At 37.7% G+C, this 23,088-nt stretch overlaps 1 long non-coding RNA gene across 1 annotated transcript in view; it reads left to right on the top strand.

The window, feature by feature from the left end:
- The window catches only part of LOC123386636, a 75,447-nt gene extending 53,482 nt beyond the window's left edge, over positions 1-21,965 (top strand). The window contains exon 4 of the long non-coding RNA XR_006600846.1: positions 21,830-21,965. This is a non-coding gene — a long non-coding RNA (uncharacterized LOC123386636). The remainder of the gene's footprint in view (positions 1-21,829) is intronic.
- The last annotated feature ends 1,123 nt before the right edge of the window (positions 21,966-23,088 follow it).

The raw sequence follows: 23,088 nt of genomic DNA, 5'->3' as shown, positions 1-23,088 counted from the left end.
GCTGGATCATTATGGTAGTTCTATTTTAAATTTTACAGGGGCCCTCCATGTTGTTTTCCATAGCAACTGCACCATTTTGCATCCCACCAACAGTGCACAAGTGTTCCAATTCCTCCATATCCTCACCAACACTTGTTATTTTCTAGTGTGTTGTTGTCGTTTTGATAATTTTAGGCTGCTCTAACAAAAATACCACAAACTAGGTGGCTTAAACAACAAACATTTATTTCTCACAGTTTTGGAGGCTTAGATGTCAAAGACAAAGACACTGGCAGATTTGTTGTCTGGTGAGAGTCCACTTCTTGATTCATAGAAAGTTGTCTGGTCACTGTGTCCCCACAGGTCAGAGAAAGAGAGCTCTAGGCTCTTCATCTCCTAAGAGCACCAATCCTATCATGGGGGCTCTACTTCCATGACTTCATCCAAACCTAATTACTTCCCAGAACCCCTGCCTTCAAATAGCATCACAACAAAGATTAGGCTTCAACATATGAATCGGGGGGCGGGGGGAGGGGAGCACACAAACATTTAGTTACTAGCAGTGGCCATCTTAATAGCTGTGGTGATATTTTATTGTGGTTTGCATCTTCTTGATGATTAGTGATGTTGGGCATCTTTTCATATACTTGTTGGCCATTTATATTCTTTTTTTTTTTTTTTTGAGAAGTTCAAGTACTTTGCTTAGTTTTTAATCAGGTTATTGGTGTTTTTGTTCTTGTTTTGCTATTCAGTTGTAGGAGTTCCTTATAGATGTTGGAGATTAACCACTTATCAGATACATGGTTGGCAAATATTTTCTCCCATTTTATAGATTGCCTTTTCACTCTATTGACTATTTTGCTGTGCAAAAGATTTTCAGTTTGATGTAATCTCACTTATCTATTTTTGCTTTCATTGTTTTTCATGTCATATCCAAGAAATCGTTGCCAAGACCAAGGTCATGAAGATTTCCCCCTATATTTTCTTCTAGAAGTTTCAGTTTCAGGTCTAATGTTTATGTCTTTAATTCATTTTGAGTTTATTTTTGTGTATGGTGTAAGATAGTGGTCCAGTTTCACTCTCTTGCATGTGACTGTCCAATTTTCTCAACATCATTTGTTGAGGAGACTATCATTCTCCATTGTGTATTCTTGGGCATTCTTGTTGAGGATCAGTTGATCATCCGCATGGGTTTATTTGGGGTTCTCTCTCCTGTTTTATTGTTCTATATGTCTGTCTTTATGCCAAGACCACACTGTTTTGACTACCATAGCTTTATAATAAGTTTTGAAATCAGAAAGTGTGATGCTATGTCTGTTCCTTTTCAAGATTGTTTTGACTGTTTAGGTTCATTTGTGGTCCCATATCAATTTTAGGAGTGTTTTTTCTATATCTGTAAAATATGCCACTGGGATTTTAATAGAGATTGCATTCAATCTATAGATTGCTTTGAATAGCATGACCATTTTACCAATAAGTCTTCCAATTCATGAACACATGATGTTTTGCCATTAATTTGTGTCTCTTAATTTTTTTTAGCAGTATTTTATAGTTTTCAGTGTACAAGTCTTTAATTTCTTTGGTTAAATTTGTTCCTATGTATTTTATTTATTTATTTTTGATACTCTTGTAAATGGGATTATTTTCTTAATTTCTTTTCTGGATTGCTTATTATTAGTATATCAAAATGCAATGGATTTTTGTATGTTAATTTTTTTATCCTGCAACTTTGCTGAATTTATTAGTTCTAATAGGGTTTTTTGTTTTTTTTTTTTGGTGCAACTTTTAGAGTTTTCTACATATAAGATCCTGTCTTATGCAGAGATAATTTTACTTTCTTTCTAATTTAAATGTGTTTCATTTCTTTTTCTAGCCTAATTATTTTGCCTAGGCCTTTCAATACTGTGTTGAATAGGAATGGCAGAAGTGGGCATCCTTGCCTTTAACCTAATCTTGGAAAAAAGCTTTTAATTTTTTACTTGTGGGTATGATGTTAGCGATGGGCTGTTTTATACATGGTACTTTTATGCTGAGGTAATTTCATGCTATTTACAGTTTTTTTAAATGTTTTTTTCATGAAGAGGTGTTGAATATGTCAAATGATTTTTGCATCTTTTGAGTTGTGTTTTTTAACCTTTGTTCTGTTAATGTGGTGTATCACATTGATTAGTTTTTGTATGTTGAACCATACTTGCATCCCAGGAACAAACCGCACTTGGTCATGGTATATGATCCTTCTTAAGTGCTGTTGAATTTGATTTGCTTGTATTTTGCTGAAGACTTTTGCATCTATATTCATTAGGGACATTGGTCTGTAGTTTATAGTGTCTTCTGGCTTTGGTATCAGAGTAATGCTGGCCTTATAAAATTAAGTTGGAAACATTCCCCCCTCTTCAATTTTTTGGAAGACTTTAAGAAGGATTGATAGGGGCGCCTGGGTGGCTCAGTTGGTTAAGCATCCGACTTCGGCTCAGGTCATGATCTCGCGGTCCGTGAGTTCGAGGCCCACATCAGGCTCTGTGCTGACAGCTCAGAGCCTGGAGCCTGTTTCTGATTCTGTGTCTCCCTCTCTCTCTGACCCTCCCCCGTTCATGCTATCTCTCCCTGTCTCAAAAATAAATGTTAAAAAAAAAAAAAAAAAGGATTGATATTAATTCTGCAAATGTTTGGTACAGTTTACCAGTGAAGCCATCTGGTCCTGGGGTTTTTCTTTTTTGGAAGGTTTTTGATTAGTGATTTAATCTCTTTACTAGTTGTAGGTATGTTCAGATTTTTTATTTATGATGCAGTCTTGATAGGTTATACATCTAGGTATTTATCCATTTCTTCTCAATTATCCATTTTTTTGGCATATAATTATTCATAGTAGTCTCTTATAATCCTTTTTTTTATTTTGGTGGCATCAGTTGTAATGTCTCCTCTTTCATGTTTGATTTGTCTTCTCTCTTTTATTTGTAGTTAGTTTAGCTAAAGGCTTGTAAATTTTGTTGATCTTTTCAAAAAGCCAACTCTTAGTTTTATTGTTTTCTATTTTCTATTTCATTTATTTCTGCATTAATCTTTATTATTCCTTCTGCTAACTTTAGGCTTATTTTGTTCTTCTTTTTCTACTTCCTTGAACTGTAGAGTTAGGTTGTTCTATTTGAAAGCCTTTTTGTTAATTTAAGTATCACTATACAATTTCCTTTTAGTACTTCTTTTGATGCATCCCAAAAGTTTTGGTATGTTGTGTTTTCTTTTTCATTTATCTCAAGATATTTTCCAAGTTCCTTTTTGATTTCTTCTATGACCCATCGATTGTTCAAGAGTAGGTTGTTTAATTTTCACATATTTATGATTTTTTTCCAGTGTTCCTACTGTTATTGATTCCATTTTATTCCACTGTGGTTGGAAAAGATACTTTGGATAACTTCAACCTTTTTAAGTTTTTTTAGACTGGTTTGGTGAACTGACATGTGAGCTATCCTGGAATATGTTGCATATGCTTGGAACATGTATTTTGCTGCTTTTGAGTGAAGCATTCTGTATATGTTTATTAGGTCCATTTGGTCTACATTGTTCACGTACTCTGTTTCCTTATTGGCCTTCTGTCTGGATTTCTATCCATTATTGAAAGTGGAGTATTGAAATCTCCTGTTATTGTGCTGCTGTCTATTTCTCCCTTTAGTTCTGTCAATATTTGCTTTATATATATATATATATATATATATATCATATATATATTTATCATATATATATATTTGATCTTGGGTGTATATATATTTATAATTGTTACATATTCCTGGTGATTTGACCCTTTTTTTGTTATATATTTGTCTTTTGTGGAAGTTTTTAATTTAAAATATATTTTGTCTAACCATCTCCTCTCTCTTCTGATTAGTATTTGTGTGGGATATCTTATTCTACTCTTTACTGTCAGCCTATGTGTGTCTTTAAATCTAAAGTGAGCCTCTTGTGGATAACCTATAATTTTGCCTTCTTAAAAACCATCCATTCAGCCACTCTGAATATGTGTGTGTATATATATGTATATATGTATATATATATATAAATTTTTAAATATACATATAACATTTATTTGTTTTTGAGCATCCCAAACACATTGTGCTGTGCTGTCAGCACAGAGCCCAATGTGGCGCTCGATCTCACAAACTATGAGATCATGACCTGAACTGAAACCAAGAATTGAATTTTTAATCAACTGAGCCACCCAGGCACCCCACACTTTATGTCTTTTGATTGGAAAGTTTAATTAACTTATATTTCAAGTAATTGTTGATAAGAAGAACTTATTACTGACATTTAAAAAATTATTTTCTATCTGTCTTATAGTTTCTGGTTAATAGGCTCCCTTCTACACCTAACATTCAGATCACCAGTCTAGTTCTGGGACCCACACCGTAGGAGAGGCAATTTTGTCAGTGAAGAAAAATACCCCAATATGATAAAAGAAAGATCTGCAAATCATGATATTATAAAGAAAGGTTGAAAACACTGATAATATTTATCCTGGAGAAAAAAAAATTTGCGGAGTATTCTAGTTGTCTTCAAATATTTGAAATTTGGAGTAGAATTTTAATTTTCCTCTATACAGATCTTCCCTGACTTATGATGAGGTTACTTCCCAATAAACCCACTGTAAGTTCAACGTATTGTAAGTCAAAAATGCATTTAATACACTTAACCTACCAAAGAAAAATACACCTAACCTACCAAATGTCACAGTTTAGCCTAGCCTCCCTCACACATACTCGGCATACTTACATTAGCCTATATTTGGGCAAAATAATCTAACATAAAGCCTATTATATAATGAAGTGTTGAATATATCAATGTATTGAATATGGACAGTGAAGAACAGAATGGTTGTGTGGGGACAGAATGTTGGTTGTTTACCATCACAATCACATGGCTGACTGGGAGCCACATTGCTGCCACTGCCCAGCATCATGAGAGAATATTATAACACATATTGCTAGCCTGGGAAAATTCAAAATTCAAAAATTCAAAGTACGGTTTCTATTGAATGTGTATTGCTTTTGCACCGTCGTAAAATTGAAAAATTGTAAGTGGAACCATCATAAGTCAGGGACCATCTGTAGTAGCAAGTGTGAGTATTCAAGTAAATGGGCTGAATAAATAGGGGAATTGATTTTGGTTTAATATATGGGAGAAATTTCATTCTGTCTCCCAAAATGGCACGAGCTGCTACTTGAGAGAATATGCTTCTCATCCCTGGATGCTCCAAATATTGAGAGCCACTTATAAGAGACTTTGTAAGAAGGGATCATTAAATAAAGGGTCGAATTAAGTGGCGTCCGTTCCTTTTGTCTCCGAGGTTATGCTTCTAAGAATTGTCACCTCAGATTTCTCAGTTTTCTAAATTATGCTTTTCCACACTTCAATTTGTTTAAATCAAGACCTGCTAGTGATTACAGAGCAATATCTATGCGCTTGTTCCAATGGCAAGTTTTGCAAACCCCCAGCAGAATCAATTTGGATTCAGGCTGACCCTGTGCTCCTCTTGTGCAATCGAATTCATACGCAGACAGTGGTGAGCTAACAATGGAGCAACACAGACAGTTGCAGCTCCTCTTGGGGAATAGGGGATGTGCCACCAAACAGGTGGCTTCAATTAATAGAGCTGCTGCCACCAGGGGAAAACAGGGAAATAAACCACGAAGGAAACGACTGCAGGTAGATGGGGTCAGCCTTGGAGTCCTCTGGAACATGGCCAGAGAACACAGTCCCACTAGGCCAGCACAGCAGCAAAGATTAAGTGAAAATAGAGGCAATAAAGCACTGGGTATTCTGTAGGTGTATCTGTGACAAAACTGATTTCCCTTTCAAGCTTTAAAGCACAGTTAAAAAAAAAAAAGAAAGAAATACAGAGGAAGAGGTTGCTTCTTAATGAGACAACAGCAGAGCTGCGCTTGAGATAGTGACTTCCAAATTGTGAGTGAGCCTGTAAAACCCTGAGCACAGTCCATCCGACTACACTCAGTCTGTTGGCAGTGCGCTTTGGAGCCTTCCTGCCCCCATGCCTGCTGGAGCCCACATCTGATTCATCTGCTCAAGTTAGCCTCCAATACCACCTCCCTCTTTTCTTAAGTACAACAACAGCGGGAATGTTCTCTTAGAATGGTCCAGGAACAGGCTGTTTTGAAAGCATTAGGAGTTGATTTTAAAAGAATGGCAACGAATGGTCAAGGAGGAAGACCTATGAGAACCTCTTTGGTTGACAGCGGCTTTAATTCGGTCTGTGTTAATGCAGTCTTCTTCAGAATCTCTGATCACAGTTGCCTTTCCAAAAATCCAGATCCTGCACAACCAAAGCACACAAGGGCATTGTCTTAGTCCATTTGGGCTGCTCTAACGAAAAGCCATAGACTGGTTGGCTTATAAACCAGAAACTTATTTCTCACAGTGCTGGAGGCTGAAGTCTAAGATCAGGTGCCAGCATGGTCAAGTTCTGGTGACCTGGCTCATAGCTGGTACCCTCTCATCATGTGGAAATAGGCCACAAATATCTCATGTGGTGAAAAAGGGTGAGAGATCTCTCTGGAGCTTCTTTCCTAAGGCACCAAACTCATTAATGAGGGCTCCATCCTCATGACTTAAATGCGTCCCTACTTCCTAATATCATTATGCTGGAGGCTAAGATTTCAACATATCAATTTGGGGGAGGGGGACAAACATTTAGCCCATAGTAGAGATGGTGACACAGGGCCTATGGCAAGCAGTTCTCCCTGTCTCCCTTAAAAAATGAGAAATCATTAACAAGCCATGACCCCACAAGCTGTTCTGCCAAGTAAGTACCTTCTCTATTGTTTGTGATTAATATCATCAAAAAGAAAAAAAAAAATCTGTGACCCTGTAAGTAAAATGCTGAGTTACCTTCCAAGTCAGATGGCTCCTCACTTACTCTTTGCTGTAAGTAAACCTTGTGCTGCTGCAGAGGAAACATGGGAAGGTCCAGACACCATGTGGTTAGTGTCACCACAAAGCCATGATGGGTACTTCCATGATCTCAGGGGGCCTAAGATGTAGTATTTCACTCCTGTCTAATGTTCTTTCCATGGAACCTGAGTCGTCAGGGACATCCCTTTGAAAAATTGATTAGCAAGCACAATAGTTTAAGTTCCAGGATACAAGAATTTCTGATCACTTGTATTGGGATACTTAGGAAAAGTAGAACGTAAAGATTGAGAATAGAAAATAATAGAGAAACAAAGTTTTGGGGGAGTATCAGAATTTTATGGGAGAGATTCAGGAAGACAAGGAAACATAAACTAGGCCTGAGTTGTCCATAGTCTAGTACAGAAGTCCTCAAAGAAGTGAGGACGGAGAGAGCATGAAATTTAACTGGCAAGATACTGCCCAAATGAGAAGGCCCCCCCACCGTCTGAAGTAAAACTGACTTTCCATATTCTAATCACAATGAAAGGGGAGTTCCATGACACCATGAGACCAAAGCAACCAAAGGGTTTGCTTGTTTGTTTTTCTGGCTTATTTCCTTGACCATTTATTTACTATAAAAGCAATGCTAAGCTAAAGCCAGATGTTATGCCTCCTGCTTCCATCCTAGTTCAAAAGTGACATCTAGCCACTCTCTCCCCCTTTTCCTAATAGAATCACAAGAGGCAAAGTAACACAATCTCCAAAAAGACTTTGCACTAGAGTTTGTCTGAATTTGTCATTTTCTCCTCCCTCAGTATGGCCCATCTTCTCAGAAGAGGCACTCAGGTCTTGGATAATTTTTTTTTATGTTTACTTATTTTTGAGAGCGACAGAGCATGAGCAGGGGAGGAGCAGAGAGAGAGGGAGACACAGAATCCAAAGCAGGTTCCAGGCTCTGAGCTGTCAGCACAGCCAAATGTGGGGCTCGAACTCACAGCCGTGAGATCATAACCTGGGCCGAAGTCGGACGCCCTACCGACTGAGCCACTCAAGCGCCCCTTGGATAATTTCCTTAAGAATAACAGATGATAGCCACACCTTACTATTTTTATGAGCTTCTCAGGAGAAAGAAGAAAAACACTGCATACAGAATATGAGGAGATCTTTAAGATCATAAGATAATGCTGCTTTATTTTTTGATTATAGAAACCTACCACATGCCCATAGTGTAATATTTTGAAAATGTAGAAAAGCATAGAAGTAAATAAAAATTACGCATAACTCCATCATTTAAGAGGAATCCCCAGAGAGTTGAGTCCTGATCAAGGCCTGTTTCTATTTGCCCTTAAGCTAAGAATGATTTTTACATATTCAAAGAGTCGTAAATAACCACCACCATCTCATATAGAGGAACATGAAACAGAGGCCTTATGGGGCCCACAAAGCCTAAAATATTTACTGTCTAGCTCTTTACAGAAAAAAATTTGCTGACCCTTGATCCAGAAGTAAGCACCATCATTTTGGTGCTTTTTTTTTCTATCTCTATTGAATATCTGTACAGATTCTTAAAAACTGTGCTATTATTCTACATAGATTTGTATTTTGCTTTTTCCCCTCACTTTAGTATAGCATCATGAGCATTTTTCCATGTCACTAATCATTTAAAGATTGGTTCCGTTGTAATTATACAAGCCAAACATAAATAACTACCTTTATGGATCAGGACTCTTAGCAGTTAGTCCTATTTCTCCTAGAGTTCAAAATTTTCCAAGGATGAGCATCCGTTCATCTTTTAAAAATTACTTTGAACATTTACCATCTTAGCCATTTTTAAGTGTACAGGTCAGCGGCACTAAGTACATTCACACTGTTGTGCAATCATCTCCAGCATCCGTCTCCAGAATTCTTCATCTTGTAGAACCCAAACTCTGTCAACTAAGCAGTAACTCTTCACTCCCTTCTTCCCTCTGAAAACATGATTTTTAATAGCCGTATACTATTTACCTTGGTTTTATACTTTTTGATTCTTTTCATTTGGTATCTCTCTATCAATGTTGGAAATCAAAGTTGTTTTGAGCCTTGCTTTTTGAGGTGATGAAAAGAAAGGAACACAAGTATTGTAGAACCGTCAACAGTGCTTATGGCAGCAAACTTTAAAAATTTGGCTCATGCTAAATGATCATAATACAACTAAAGGGTAGTTGAGGATTTAATAGAAAATTTTAGAAAGGGGGTTAAAATTCTGGCCCTGTGATATGCTGACTTGAGACTCAGAAATAGTTAACCACCGAGTCTCAGTGTTCTTATCTGAAAACCAAGGGCAATGGAACAGATAGGTTTGATGTGATGTTTAAATGAGATAAAGTACTTAACAATCATTTTAAATAACATGCGATGCAAATATTAGTTATGCTGTAAAGACATTTGATATCAAGCAAGGTGGTCATTTATTGGAGAAATATTTTAAATGGATATTTTTTTAGTAGCAAGGTCACTACATTGAAATAATAAGGAACAAAGGACAATTTCAGAAATGACTTTTGAGCAGCTCAATTTTTCCCTAGAAATTTACCATTGTCCTGGGAATATCACATGGTTCAAAAGCTGAACACTTCTGCATGACATTTAATTAAAATGCAGCCTGAACATGCTATGTGAAGAATTTTAAATAGTCTTGCTCAATATAAAATATATCCCAAATCAGCATATTATGTCTTTTTTTTTTTTTACTAATAGTTTCCCCATTGGGATATATTTGACAGTCAATCTGTGAGAGAGATAGATTAGAATTTTGTAATTTTGAAATGCTTCTTAATATACTATCTCTGTTTTGTGATAAATTTATCATTACTGCCCATCCCATTTGCAATGGCTTAGGAGATGAATATCTCTTTAAAATATTGCCAAACTCTATAACTTGAGTTCTCAAGTTTTCATGGACATAACATAGAATAAAATAATCTAAAAATTTCACAGGTACTACTCTTTGAAAGCTTCCTCTATATAGACAAAGTCAAGTGGAAATATATATATATATATATATATATATATATACACAAAGAACTTTTTGTTAAATATTAAACATTGCCTAGATTGTTAATTATCCACATTAATTCCCACTGTTAATAAAGTGCACCAGATAATTGTACAATTCAGCTTCTCTCTATGGGTTCTTGTTTCTACACAGCAATGCGGAAATTAGAATTCAGGAATCAGGTAGTGACAAAGGCCATTCAGAGTGCTGAGTGTAAAAGACATGAAACCAAGTTTGTGGGTCGTCAAGTTTTTATCATTTCTATTGGAAAAAATTAAAAATATAGATCACAAACATAACCATATGTAACTGAATATTTATAAGAAGCTCCAAAAAGTAAGAGGTCGCTGAAGCTTCAGCCTCCTGGTAAATCCATCCCTGCCCAGGTAGATTGGAAAGGGGGGGCTTTCTCTCCTGGGGGGCCTTTCCTTTCTTTCCACCTGCCTTCTGCATTAGTGTAAAGAATCCAGATGGGTAATACTGTAGAGACAAACAAATGTCGTGTTTATTATCATAAACCTCAATAGTGTGCTCATTGAAGAGTTAGCCGTCCTGCTGAAGCAAATGTTTCTACGATTTCAGGCTATGGTGGGGGAACAGAAGGCCAACTAAAAATTCATACCAACTGCACAAATAGAACTTGGATGCAAGAGACGTTTCGTGGTTTCTTTCAATGCAGATAGGAGAATCTGTCAGCCCACAGATTCACCACCAATGCTTGAGCTAATTTCTCATATCACGTGCAAATGCGACAGTACTGGAAGGATATTGAGATAACTGTCGGTAGCTTGCTGCATACATGCTTGTGGCCTCTGTTAGGAGCACGTCAAGTTAACCTTTTTAGGAAAATGATGTCTGGCTTGTTGGGTGGATTAGCTTCCACCCTCACTCTGCAGCAAAGGGAGTTTCAGAGAGCTATTTGGGTGACAAATTGCAGAGATAAGATGGCATTTCTTTTCTGTCTGGTTGACAATGTGCTGAGTGGCAGTCTAATTGTGTGATGATAGCTAGGAGGCTCTAAATAGCAAGCTATTCTCCTTTGAAGCACATATAGCTGGTTTAGACATAAAATGACCAGAGTTATAGAAGCAAAGGAGAGGAGTTACATAAGGAAATGAGACAACTTGTTAATAACTTTAAAACTAATAAACATATATAAATTTTGCTGAAAGATATATTTTTTAAATAATTTCATTTGTTTACCATTAAATTTTTGGTGGTAGATATCCAAAATATGGATGTTTTGGTTCAGGTCATGCTTCCATGTTTCGTGGGATCAAGCCCTGTGTCGGGCTCTGCACTGACAGCACGGAGCCTGCTTGGAATTCTTTCTGTCTCCTGCTCCCCATCTCTGTCTCTGTCTCTCTCTGTCTCTGTCTCTTTCTCTCTCTCAGGATAAATAAGCCTAAAACATTATTTTTCTTCAACTTCGTAGTTCTTTCCAAATAAATTCTGGCCTTCATAAACACCATTGTCTAAAGTGCCATGTCATTATTCCATCAAAATCACTCACTCAAACAGGACTTGGAGCTATGCTGGGCATTGTATAAAAGAGATGTCAAGAACAACAACAACAACAACAATAACAGTAAATTAAGCAGTTTGTCTTCCCACATCTTCTGTCTTCCCTATTAGCTTCATTATTTATTTCTTTCTCCTGGTGTTCATACTCCTCTACTCCCCTACCTGTCATCACTGTCCCCACCCAACTGTGTTCTGCTATAGTGTCAGCTGTTAAGGTATTTGTTTATTAAAGAGTAAGCCTAATTCTCCAATGTGGTACTTAGTAAAATTGGCTAAGCCTTTACAATGTGAAAAATTAAACTTTAGTGGAATGACAGGCAGTAGGATTTGAACTTGAAGAAAAGATTCCCTTAGTTTCCTCTTAATGGAACCATGAGATTAACTTCTTGCTTTACTCTCTAGTGAGCCTAATTCTAGAGAGAGCCTTTTAGGAGGAAAAAACTCTAAGACAAACAGTAAAATAGACTTCATATTGACAGAGGCAGTCAGGCTCCAAGTCAATGGAAGAACTAGTCTTTCAGAATTGGAAGGGTCCTTTGAGTTAAAAACCTGAATTTTCCTCATCATAAAATTGAGCCTTAGGGAAGGTTCGTGAATTGCATATTATCATTCAAATCCTGTGTTAGTAAATTTGGTACTAGAATTCAGAAAATTTCTAGTCCAGTGCTGTTTTTATCAACCATATATGTCATGCCACATCCAAAAATATGTAAATCCAACAAAACATAAGTGAAGTAGAGCATGTCCTAATGTTTTCATTTTTAGTATGTACTAACAATTATAAGACAGGACGGTCACGTTTTATGAATGTATTGGGGAGAGGTGGAGAGACAGAAATGACTAAGCTTTAGAAACAGAGTAGGGTCATCCTTCTTGAAACCAGAATGGGAAGGGTATGTAGGGGACATGAGAGTGGATATAGATGAAGGATGAAATTGTCTCTTCACCTGTCACTCAAATCTCAATCTTCTTTCCTACCTTTATCAAGGTAAGTCAAGCTGATAACCAAAGGTCGTGTTGAATACGTGCCTTTTCCATTTTATCATCAGCCTAAGTAAAGGAAGGCAATAGCCAATGACTTTTAGCTGAGGCACATTTATGAGCTTTTATCAGAGAAGGAAAAATTTCGCTTGACCTAGACTTGGTGTTAGCAAGGAGACAATTGGTCTCTCAAGTACTTCTAAAATATTCCTTACAGAGACCAATGCAGGGAATTTAACCATTAACTCAATACCTTTATGCCTGGAAGAGCAGCTCATTATTTATAGCAAATGCCATTGGTGCCCCATCCATGTCTCCTACGCCTTGCATGCTTGCATGCAAGCTGGACTTCCAGCCACCAGTTCCTGCATGTCTATTCCTGAGGGCTTATTCTGACTACTAAAGCTGAATTTGCCTCCATATGGTAGACAGATATGCCAGGGAATTAATGCTCCCTGGGAGCATCAACTAATGAACAATAGGAATTGATGTATAAACACCCTAGCTTCATTACCCTTGAGGCACATGTTTTCTTTTGTTTTGTAAAGTTTCCCACAGTTGTAGCTGGCTTGATAATGTGCCTTTTATTGGCAGCCTTGCGTTCTCTGTCTCACTTCCCTAAACTTACTGATGTTTCTTTCAATTCTGAAAAGAACTACTTGCACCCGAATCCTTGTCTCAGAGTCTACTTTTGAGGAAACCCAAATGGAAATATCAGAATTCTCACTGTGTTAGCAATGGGGTCTCACAACAACCTTCAGGAGAATACACCTACATCAGACCTACAGTTGCAAGAAACAGCAAGCCTAGTTTCAGTAACTTTTTAAAAAACAAGGGTTTACTTTGCTGAGGGTTTTTATAATAAATGGATGTTGTATTTTGTCAAATGCTTTTTCTGCATCTATTGAAAGGATCATACGGCTCATATCCTTTCTTTTATTAATGTATCATGTTGATTGATTTATGTAAATATTGAACCACCCAGGAATAAATCCCCCTTGATTGTGGTGAATGATTCTTTTAATGTACTGGTGGATTTGATTTGCTAGTGTTTTACTGAGAATTTTTGCAACCGTGTTCATCAGTGATATTGTCCTCTAGTTTTCTTTTTTAGTGGCATGTTTGTCTGGTCTTGGTATCAAGGTAATACTTTTCTATACACCAATAATAAGGCAGCAGAAAGAGAAACCAAGGAATCAATCCCATTTACAAGTGCACCCAAAGCCATAAAATACCTAGGAATAAACCTAACCAAAGAGGTAAAAGATCTGTACTCTGAAAACCATACAAGGCTAATGAAAGAAACTGAAGAGGACACAAAGTACTAGAAAAATATCCTATGCTCACGGATTAGAAGAACAAAAGTTGTTAAAACGCCTATAGTACCCAAAGCAATCTACACATTTAATGCAGTCCCTATCAAAATCCACCAGTATTTTTCACAGAGCTAGAACAGTCCTAAAATTTGTATGGAACCACAAAAGACCCCAAATAGCCAAAGCCATCTTGAAAAAGAAAAGCAAAGCTAGAGGCATCACAATTCTGGATTTCAAGTTATATTACAAAGCTGTAGTGATCAAGACACAATGGTACTGGCAAAAAATAAACATATATATCAACAGAACAGAACCCACAACTATATGGTCAATTAATCTTTGACAAAGCAGGAAAGAATATTCAGTGGAAACAAAAGTCTCCTCAGCAAATGGTGTTTGGAAAACTGGACAGCAACGTGCAAAAGAATGAAACTGGACCACTTGCTTACACCATACACAAAAATAAGGGCAAAATGGGTTAAAGACTTAAATGTGAGAGAGGAAACCATTAAAATCCTAGAGGAGAACACAGCATTCTCTTTGACATTGACTATAGCAATTTCTTCGTAGATCTGTTTCCTGAGGCAAGAGAAATAAAAGCAAAAATAAACTATTGGAACTTCATCAAAGTAAAAAGATTCTGCACAATGAAAGAAATAATGGAAACTGAAAGGCAACCTATGGAATGGGAAAAGATATTTATAAATGACCTATCTGATAAAAGGTTAGTATCCAAAATATATAAAGAGCTATAAAACTGAAAACCCCCCCAAAACAAATAATCCAGTGAAAAAATAGGAAGAAGACATGAATAGACATTTTTCCAAAGAAGACATACAGATGGCCAACAGACACATGAAAAGATGTTCAACCATCACTCAGCATTAGGGAAACACAAATCAAAACTACAAAATGACAATATCCCCTCATACCAGTTAGAATAGCTAAAATTCACAACACGAGAAACAAGAAGTCTTGGTAAGGATGTGGAGAAAGGGGAACCCTCTTACACTGTTGATGGGAATGCAAACTGGTACAGACACTCTGGAAAACAGTATGGAGTTTCCTCAAAAAGTTAAAAGAGTAACCAGGCACCGGGGTGCCTCAGTGGCTCAGTCAGTTGGGCATCTGACTACGGCTCATAATCTCATGGTTTGTGAATTCGACCTCCACGTTGGGCTGTGTGCTGACAGCTCAGAGCCTGGAGCCTGCTTCAGATTCTGTATCTCCCTCTCTCTCTGCCCCTCCCCCACTAATGCTCTGTGTTTCAAAAATGAATAAACATTTAAAAAAAATTTTTTTGAAGAATACCCAGGCACCTGTGTGGTTCATTCGGTTAAGCGTTCAGGGCTTGATCTCAGGGTTGTGAGTTCAAGATTTGCATTGGGCTCTGCACTGGGCATGAAGTCTACTTAAAAAAAAAAAAAAAAGGTGATCCCAAAAGTAGAACTACCCTACAATCATGCAATTGCACTACTAGATTTTTATCCAAAGGATACAAAAATACTGATTAGAAGGGATACATGCACCCTGATGTTTGTAGCAGCATTGTCAACAATAGCCAGATTATGGGCAGAGCCCAAATGTCCATCAACTGATGAATGGATAAAAATATGGTACACACACACACACACACACACACACACAGGAATATTACTCAGCCATAAAAAAGAAGGAAACCTTGCCATTTGCAATGATGTGGAGGGAGCTAGAGAGTATTATGCTAAGTGAAACAAGTCAGTCAGAGAAAGACAAATACATATAATTTCACTAATATGTGGAATTTAAGGAACAAATGTAAAAACATAGGGAGGAAAAGGAGAGGCAAACCAAGAAATGGACTCTTAACTATATAGAACAAGCTGATGATTACCAGAGGGGAGGTGGGCAGGGCGATGGACTAAATGGGTGATGGGGATGAAGGAGGGCATTTGTGGTGAGTACAGGGAATTGTATGTAAGTGTTGAAACACTAAACTCTACACCTGAAACTAGCATTACACTGTATGTTAACTAACTGGAATTTAAATAAAAACTTACAGGAAAAAAATAAGGGTTGATTTTTTTCTATTACAAAAATTCCAGTAGAAGACCGTTCAGAGTAGGTTCAGCTGTTTCATGATCCCATCAAGGAACTATATCCTTTCTATCATTTTGCTTTGTCATCTTTAACTATCATCCTTAGGCTTTTTGTTCATGTCAAAAAAAAAGCTGTTGTACTGCAAGAACCAGAGCCATGTTCCAGACAAACAGAAAGAGAGGTCAAAGTTTTCATTTTCAGAGAGCTTTATCTTTTTAGTCTACCAAAGGAGTCCTCTCTAGGCTTCTTCACACCTCATTGGCTGAACTACATCACGTGCCCATCAACAACTAATCACATCCCAAAAGAATAAGATTAGGATGCTTGGTTTAGATCAGTCATGGTTCATTCCTGAGAAGGTCTCTCTTTACATAAAGCAGGAGTCTGTTACCTGAGGAGATAAGGTGGGAGTGCATAGGTAGGCAATGGCAACATCTCCCACATCACCTCCCAAAATCAGTGTTTGTCAGCACCATGAAAATATTTTAGCTTCCTATTTCCATGTGACCCATTCTAACCCAATGGCACATCAACAGACACACTCAGGGTCATAGGAATATAGAAGTGTGTGTGTGGGGGGGTAGCTTTAATGTGCCTTTCTTAAAGTCTGTCTCCTATTCTTCTTTATTGAGTCCTAGGTAACTTTAGAAACTATATTTATAATTCAGTCTAGGCAAATACAACTCTTTCTATAGCCTGAAAACTGCAGTCATACTCATTAACAACTGCTTATAAAAGGGACTCTGCTCAGATAAGAGCACTGTTTTTTTTTCCAGATATGAGAAGAGATTCTAAACAATAAAGCTACTTAGAAAAAAACTTGATAAATGAAATTGAAGGTTGAAAACATTCATTACAACAAAATTTCAGTCTCTATTTTGTTACCATGAAAGTGTCCCTGCAAAGATGTCTTATAAGAAGCCCCTTTGGGTAAAGGAGAGTCTCATCAACAAATTGTGTTGGGAAAACTGGATATCCACATGTAAAAGAATGAAATTTGACCTTTGCCTCACACCATACACACAAACAAACTCAAAATGGATTAAAGACTTTGGGGTGCCTTGGTGACAGTGACCAACTTTTGATTTCAGCTCAGGTCATGATCTCACGGTTTGTGGGTTCAAGCCCTGCACCAGGCTCTGCACTGACAGCACAAAGTCTGCTTGGGATTCTCTTTGCCCTCCCCTGTTTCAAGTTTCATAGCATTGTGGTCTGAAAATATGCATGGTATGATCTTGATCTTTTTGTACTTGCTGAGGGCTGATTTGTGTCCCAGTATGATCCATTCTGGAAAATGTTCCATGTGCACTCAAGAAGAATGTATATTCTGCTGTTTTAGGATGAAATATTCTGAATATATCTGTTAAGTCCATCTGGTCCAGTGTGTCATTCAAAACCATTGTTTCCTTGTTAACTTTCTGTTTAGATGATCTGTCCATTGTTGTAAGTGGGGTGTTGAAGTCCCCTACTGTTATGGTATTATTATCAATGAGTTTTTTTATGTTTGTGATTAATTGATTTATATATTCGGGCTTCCATGTTGAGGACATAAATGTTTATAAATGTTAGATTTTCTTGGGGGATAGACCCCTTACTTATGATATAATGCCCTTCTTCATCTCTTGTTACATTTTTATTTTAAAATCTAGATTGTCTGATATAAGTATGGCTACTCTGGCTTTCTTTTGGCAACCAATAGCATGATAGATGGTTCTCAATCCCCTTACTTTGAATTTGAAGGTATCTTTAGGTCTAAAATGGGTCTTTTGTAAGCAGCATATAGATGAGTCTTGTTTTCTTATCCATTCTGTTACCCTATGTCTTTTGATTGAGCATTTAGGCCATTGACATTTAGAATGAGTACTGAAAGATATTAATTTATTGCCATTGTGTTGCCTGTTGAATTGGAGTTTCTGGTGGTGTTCTCTGGTCCTTTCTAGTCTTTGTTGCTTTTGGTCTTTTTTGTTTTGTTTCATCTTTTCTTCCCTCAGAGAGTCCCCCTTAACATTTCTTACAGAGCTGGGTTAGTGGTCATGAACTTCTTTAGTTTTTATTTGCCTGGGAAACTCTTCATCTCTTCTTCTATTTTGAATGACAGCCTTGCTGGATAAAGAATGCTTGGCTGCATATTTTTCCAGTTCAGCACATTGAAGATATCCTGCCACTCCTTTCTTGCCTGACAAGTTTCTGTGGATAGGTCTGCTGCAAACCTGATCTGTCTTCTCTTATAGGTTAAGGACGTTTTTTTCCCTTGCTGACTTCATAATTCTTTCCTGGTTTGTGTATTTTGTATATTTGATTATGATATGCCTTGTTGATGGTCAGTTTTTGTTGAATCTAATGGGAGTTCTCTGTGGCTCTTGGATTTTGATGTCTGTGTCTTTCCCTAGGTTAGGAAAGTTTTCTTCTCAGATTTGCTCACATAATCCTTCTGCCCCCTTTTCTCTCTCTTCACTTTCTGAGACTCCTATGATCTGGATATTATTCCTTTTAATGAGTTGCCGAGTTCTCTAATTCTTACATTATGTTCTTTTGCTTCAGTTTCCCTCTTTTCTGCTTCATTATTCTCCATAATTTTGTCTTTTGTATCACTGATTCGCTGCTCTGCTTCATTTATCCTTGTCACCGTGGCATCCATGTGAGATTGCATCTCAGTTATAGCATTTTTAATTTCATCCTGACAAGCTTTTACTTCTTTTATCTCCACAGAAAGGGATTCCATGCTTTTTTCAACCCCAGCTAGTTTATTATCATGAGTCTAAATTCTAGTTCAGACATATTGCTAATATCTGCGTTGATTACGTCCCTGGCTGTCATTTCTTCCTGTTCTTTCTTTTGGGGTGAATTCCTTCATTTTGTCATTTTAGAGAAAGAAAAATAATAAAATTTAAAACAACACAAAAATTCAAATAAAGGAAGCTAGATTCTTGGTGTGTTTTGGTCTGGTTGTTGAAAGAAGCTTGATAGAATAGAGCTATAAAGGGAAAGATAAGAAAAGGAAAAAAATAGTAAGAAAACATTTTAAAAATTCAAATGAATGTATACAGTAGAATAGAATAAAATAATACGAAGAAAGTAAAATGGAATAAAAAATACAAAAAAAATAGTAAAAAATTTCAGTAACTTAAAAAGTTTTTTTTAATACTTACTCATTCTTGACAGATGGAGAAAGACAGAGCATGAGTGGGGGAGGAGCAGAGAGAGAGGGAGACACAGAATCCAAAGCAGGCCTCCACTCCAGTCTCTGAGCTGTTAGCGCAGAGCCTGACGTGGAGCTCGAACTCATGAATGGTGAGATCATGGCCTGAGCCAAAGTTGGACGCTTAACCAAATGAGCCACCCAGGCACCCCTCAAAAAAAAATTTTTATAAAAACAGAATATAAAAATAATTGTTTTCTCTTTCTGTATCCAAGAATAAGAAAAGAAAAAAGAAAAAACCGAATAGTTGGGCCAGTGAACAGAATGAAATCCTAGTGAAATTATATGCAGTTTCCTCTAGAAGTCAAATTGTGAGGCACTTTATAGTCCATACACTAAGCAGGCAGAGAGACTTGTGTTCCTCTAGGGCTTGGTTGGCACAGTTGGATGGGGCTTGGTGTAATGGCTCTGTTATCCACTAGGTGGCACTGCTAAGCTTACTGTGGTGATAGGTGTGGTGAGCATGCGCATGTATGCACATGTGCAGGACAGGTGAAAATGGCTTCACCCAGCTTCCCAATGTCTGGCACCAGAACACTGTACTCTCCCTGACCAGCAATCAAGCATGCCTCCTTTGTCTCTAGCCATCCACTCCCCCTTCTACACTGTCCACATCTGAACCATCAGCCTGCCAGGTGGCACCTCCCTCATGAATCTTATCTCAGATGGGGCTGTGTTTCCAAACCCCTCACTAATGAAGGCCCTGTGGCTTGGAACTCCTCTGGGGGAGGGTCTCATCAAGCAATGGCCAGGTGCCAGCTTCCTTCTGGGAACCTTTGTGCTATCATGATGCTGCAGAGGCTCAGAGATTGTGGCTGGGTGCTGGCTTGCCCCAGAAAAAGTTTGTGCGATTGCGTGGCAGCAGAGGTTCAGGGACTGTAAATCACAACACACCAACTGGCGTCTCGTTCCAGTGTCAGCAAACGTGGCTGTTCTCTGGGGTCTTCTGGGACCTTTGCCTGTGGAGAGGCTGGATGGCCTCTACCAAATGCGCTTCTAGCAGGGGAACTGCTTTTCTCCATGTGGCTCACAGACCCCTTAGACCTTGCTGCCTGCTTCTGGAGATTTACCCTTCTCACCAGAGTGCCTCCACGTGCTGAGTTGCAGAATTTCAGAGTCTGCTTTCTTTCCTGTGTATAGAGTCCCAGCGGTATTGAAACCCTCATCTTTATTCTTTCTCCTTTTCTTGTTCAGTCACTTGTGGGTGTTTCCACCTTGGGGGTGGGGGGGGAGTGCTTTTCCTGTACTCTCCTCCCTTTCTCTGTCCTCTCTCCACAAAAACAGCTCTGTACCCTCCACGGTTTCTCTGTCCCCCCAGTTCACCTCTCCACACCATGTACCTGCCAATTCTGTGGCTCAAGTTATGCAGATTGTTGTGTTAATGCCCAGATCAATTTTCTAGGTGTGCAAAATGGTTTGGGCTGATCTAGCTACATTTCAGGGATGAGAGAAGCAGAGAACTTCCATGCTGCCCTGTAATCTTCTAAAACGTTGCATACTAATTGTCAGAGGACAGTGTGTTCAAATTGACATCTGAAAGTTCTAAAGAAATATGAAATAAGTATTCTTTTGGGGAGACAAGAGTCTCAAACTCTTTCTTTCCATTAGTCAAGGAGAAATGAACAAATCAATGACTCTGTTAGACATCTAATCCTAAAATAAACTTCACAAGATAATTTCTTTCTACAAAAACATAATATCCTTGTCCTAAGCAGAATCTGCTCCATCCAAGGCCAGAACCTGGGGACTTTTGCCAATCAAATGGTAAATTGAAAGGGTCATTCCTGCTTTCTAAAAAATCATATAGAACAGTTTAAGGAATTAAATGTAAATGGAAACTCACAAAAACCAGTTAACCTAAACTAGAATCTATTCTGCTCCATGAAACTTTATGAAGTAGATACAGTTCATTCTAATAATCCCATATCTTATAGTTTTGAAAGCCTTTTGAGTCCTCTTGGGAAATCAAAAGTAATCCAGAAAAACCCTACCCTCTATTGTTACGGGCCAGGCATTGTCAAGGGTGTCTCAGATGAATTAACTCGTAATCTTTTCAATAATCCAAAAAGGTGAGTGCTCTTACTATCATCCCTATTTTGCATAAGGGGAAATGGAGGCACAGAAAGATTAAACTATAAACCCAAGATTGCACAGCAACTACATGGCAGAAGCAGGATTCAATCTCAAGCCTACTAATTCTGAAGCCAACATTTTTAACTGTTTTCACTACATGGAAGATTATTGGCAAGCATCTTGACTGTATTGACTGACCTGGCATGTCATTAACCCACAAATACATGAAGAATTAGAAGGGAGATCCTTTAAAAGATTAACTTACATAAGTTACTCATTTTGTAAAAACAAAACAAAACAAAAAACAAAACAAAACAAAAAAACCCGTGTCAGTTACTGAGTCTAACAGTAATTGTGTAACTACAGAAGTAATACATCTGCATATTGTATTAAATAATCTCTACCAGAATGGTTTAAAATGCCATCAAAGTATGACTCTTCTGAATCTCTTTAATTCTTATTGCTTCAGCCTCACCAATTCCGAGACATTAGTGAAAATAACCTTGATAAGCTAAGCTCTGTAGATGATCATGTTCTGAAGGGCAGTGTGTCTGATCAACTGGTTTTACAAGACTTTGATGTTGACTGCTATTGGGTCATCAGAGAAATGTTATATTAAAAAAATGCTTTTAAAAAATTCTGGGATAAATTATTTTTGTATACAATATGGTACATAGTAAAAGTTTTTGCTAGAAGATAATTATAGTTAAAACAGGGCAGCTTTGTTCTTCTCTTTTACAATAGTGAAATCAAGATATATCAAGTGAGTGATGCCCAATAGCCTGGGATCTCAGAAAAGAAGAAAGAGGAGCAGGACAATGACAAAAAGGACAAAGAGGAAGGATTCTGGATGGATTGATACTTTCAAGCATATGTTCTGGCCTCCCTTTTTATTTATTTATTTATTTATTTATTTATTTATTTATTTATTTTTATTTTTGGGACAGAGAGAGACAGAGCATGAACGGGGGAGGGGCAGAGAGAGAGGGAGACACAGAATCGGAAACAGGCTCCAGGCTCCGAGCCATCAGCCCAGAGCCTGACGCGGGGCTCGAACTCACGGAGCGCGAGATCGTGACCTGGCTGAAGTCGGACGCTTAACCGACTGCGCCACCCAGGCGCCCCAGTGCCTCCCTTTTTAAATATCATTTCTTAATGTGAACTCCTTTTGGATAGCTTGATGCATACTTTCTCTATCTTTGGGCCCTATTCACCTCAATAAGGGTATAAACAACCATTTCCTTAAAACCGAAGTTAGGGTCTTTTATCTCAATCCAGGGATGGACTTAATCAGTAAAAGAAGGAAATGTTATAAATCGAATGCTCCAAAACCAAAATCATTATTTGTGAAGATGTAATACAGCTTTTGCCTGGTGTATAGATAATCAGTTGGTCGGCTGGTCAGTCACTGATTCAGAAAATATTTAATTATCTGTCATAACTCAGGTACTCTTTTAGGCACTGGGGAGGTAGCAATATATGAAACAAAGTCCCTGTTGTCACAGAGTTTACGATCTAGTTGGGATGGGGGATTGCCGATCCACATATAAACAAGTATATGTATGTGTCAGGTGGTGACAAGTTCTAGGAAGAAAAAACAGCAGAGTGGAAGTGGAAAGGCCTTTCTGATAAGATGACAAGGAGCCAATGATCTCATTGGTTTCCATGAGAAAATTGTATATGTTGTAAATAGTCTCAGAGACTGTACCAGGAAGTATCACTACTTAATGCTAGGCAATACTATGGGTGTTTTAATGGAATTTTTTTGTAGTCGAAGTGGTTGTCTACCTATATTTTCCTTAAAATTTTTGAGGCTAAAATTATAAAAATGATATGAAACTCTATGGCTTTAATTTATCATTCATCTCTGGCTTACAGTGGACTCAATAAATGTTTTCTAGGGCCTGACATGTAGATATTAACTTCACTCACCCCCAAATAGAGTTAAGAAACCACCTGTCTTGGAGGTTGTCCTCATAAGCACTTCTGTATTTTCAAGAAGA

This window comes from Felis catus, chromosome B4, assembly GCF_018350175.1.
Source record: "Felis catus isolate Fca126 chromosome B4, F.catus_Fca126_mat1.0, whole genome shotgun sequence".
Lineage (NCBI taxonomy): Eukaryota > Metazoa > Chordata > Mammalia > Carnivora > Felidae > Felis > Felis catus.
This window is presented reverse-complemented; position numbering and strand designations above follow the sequence as displayed.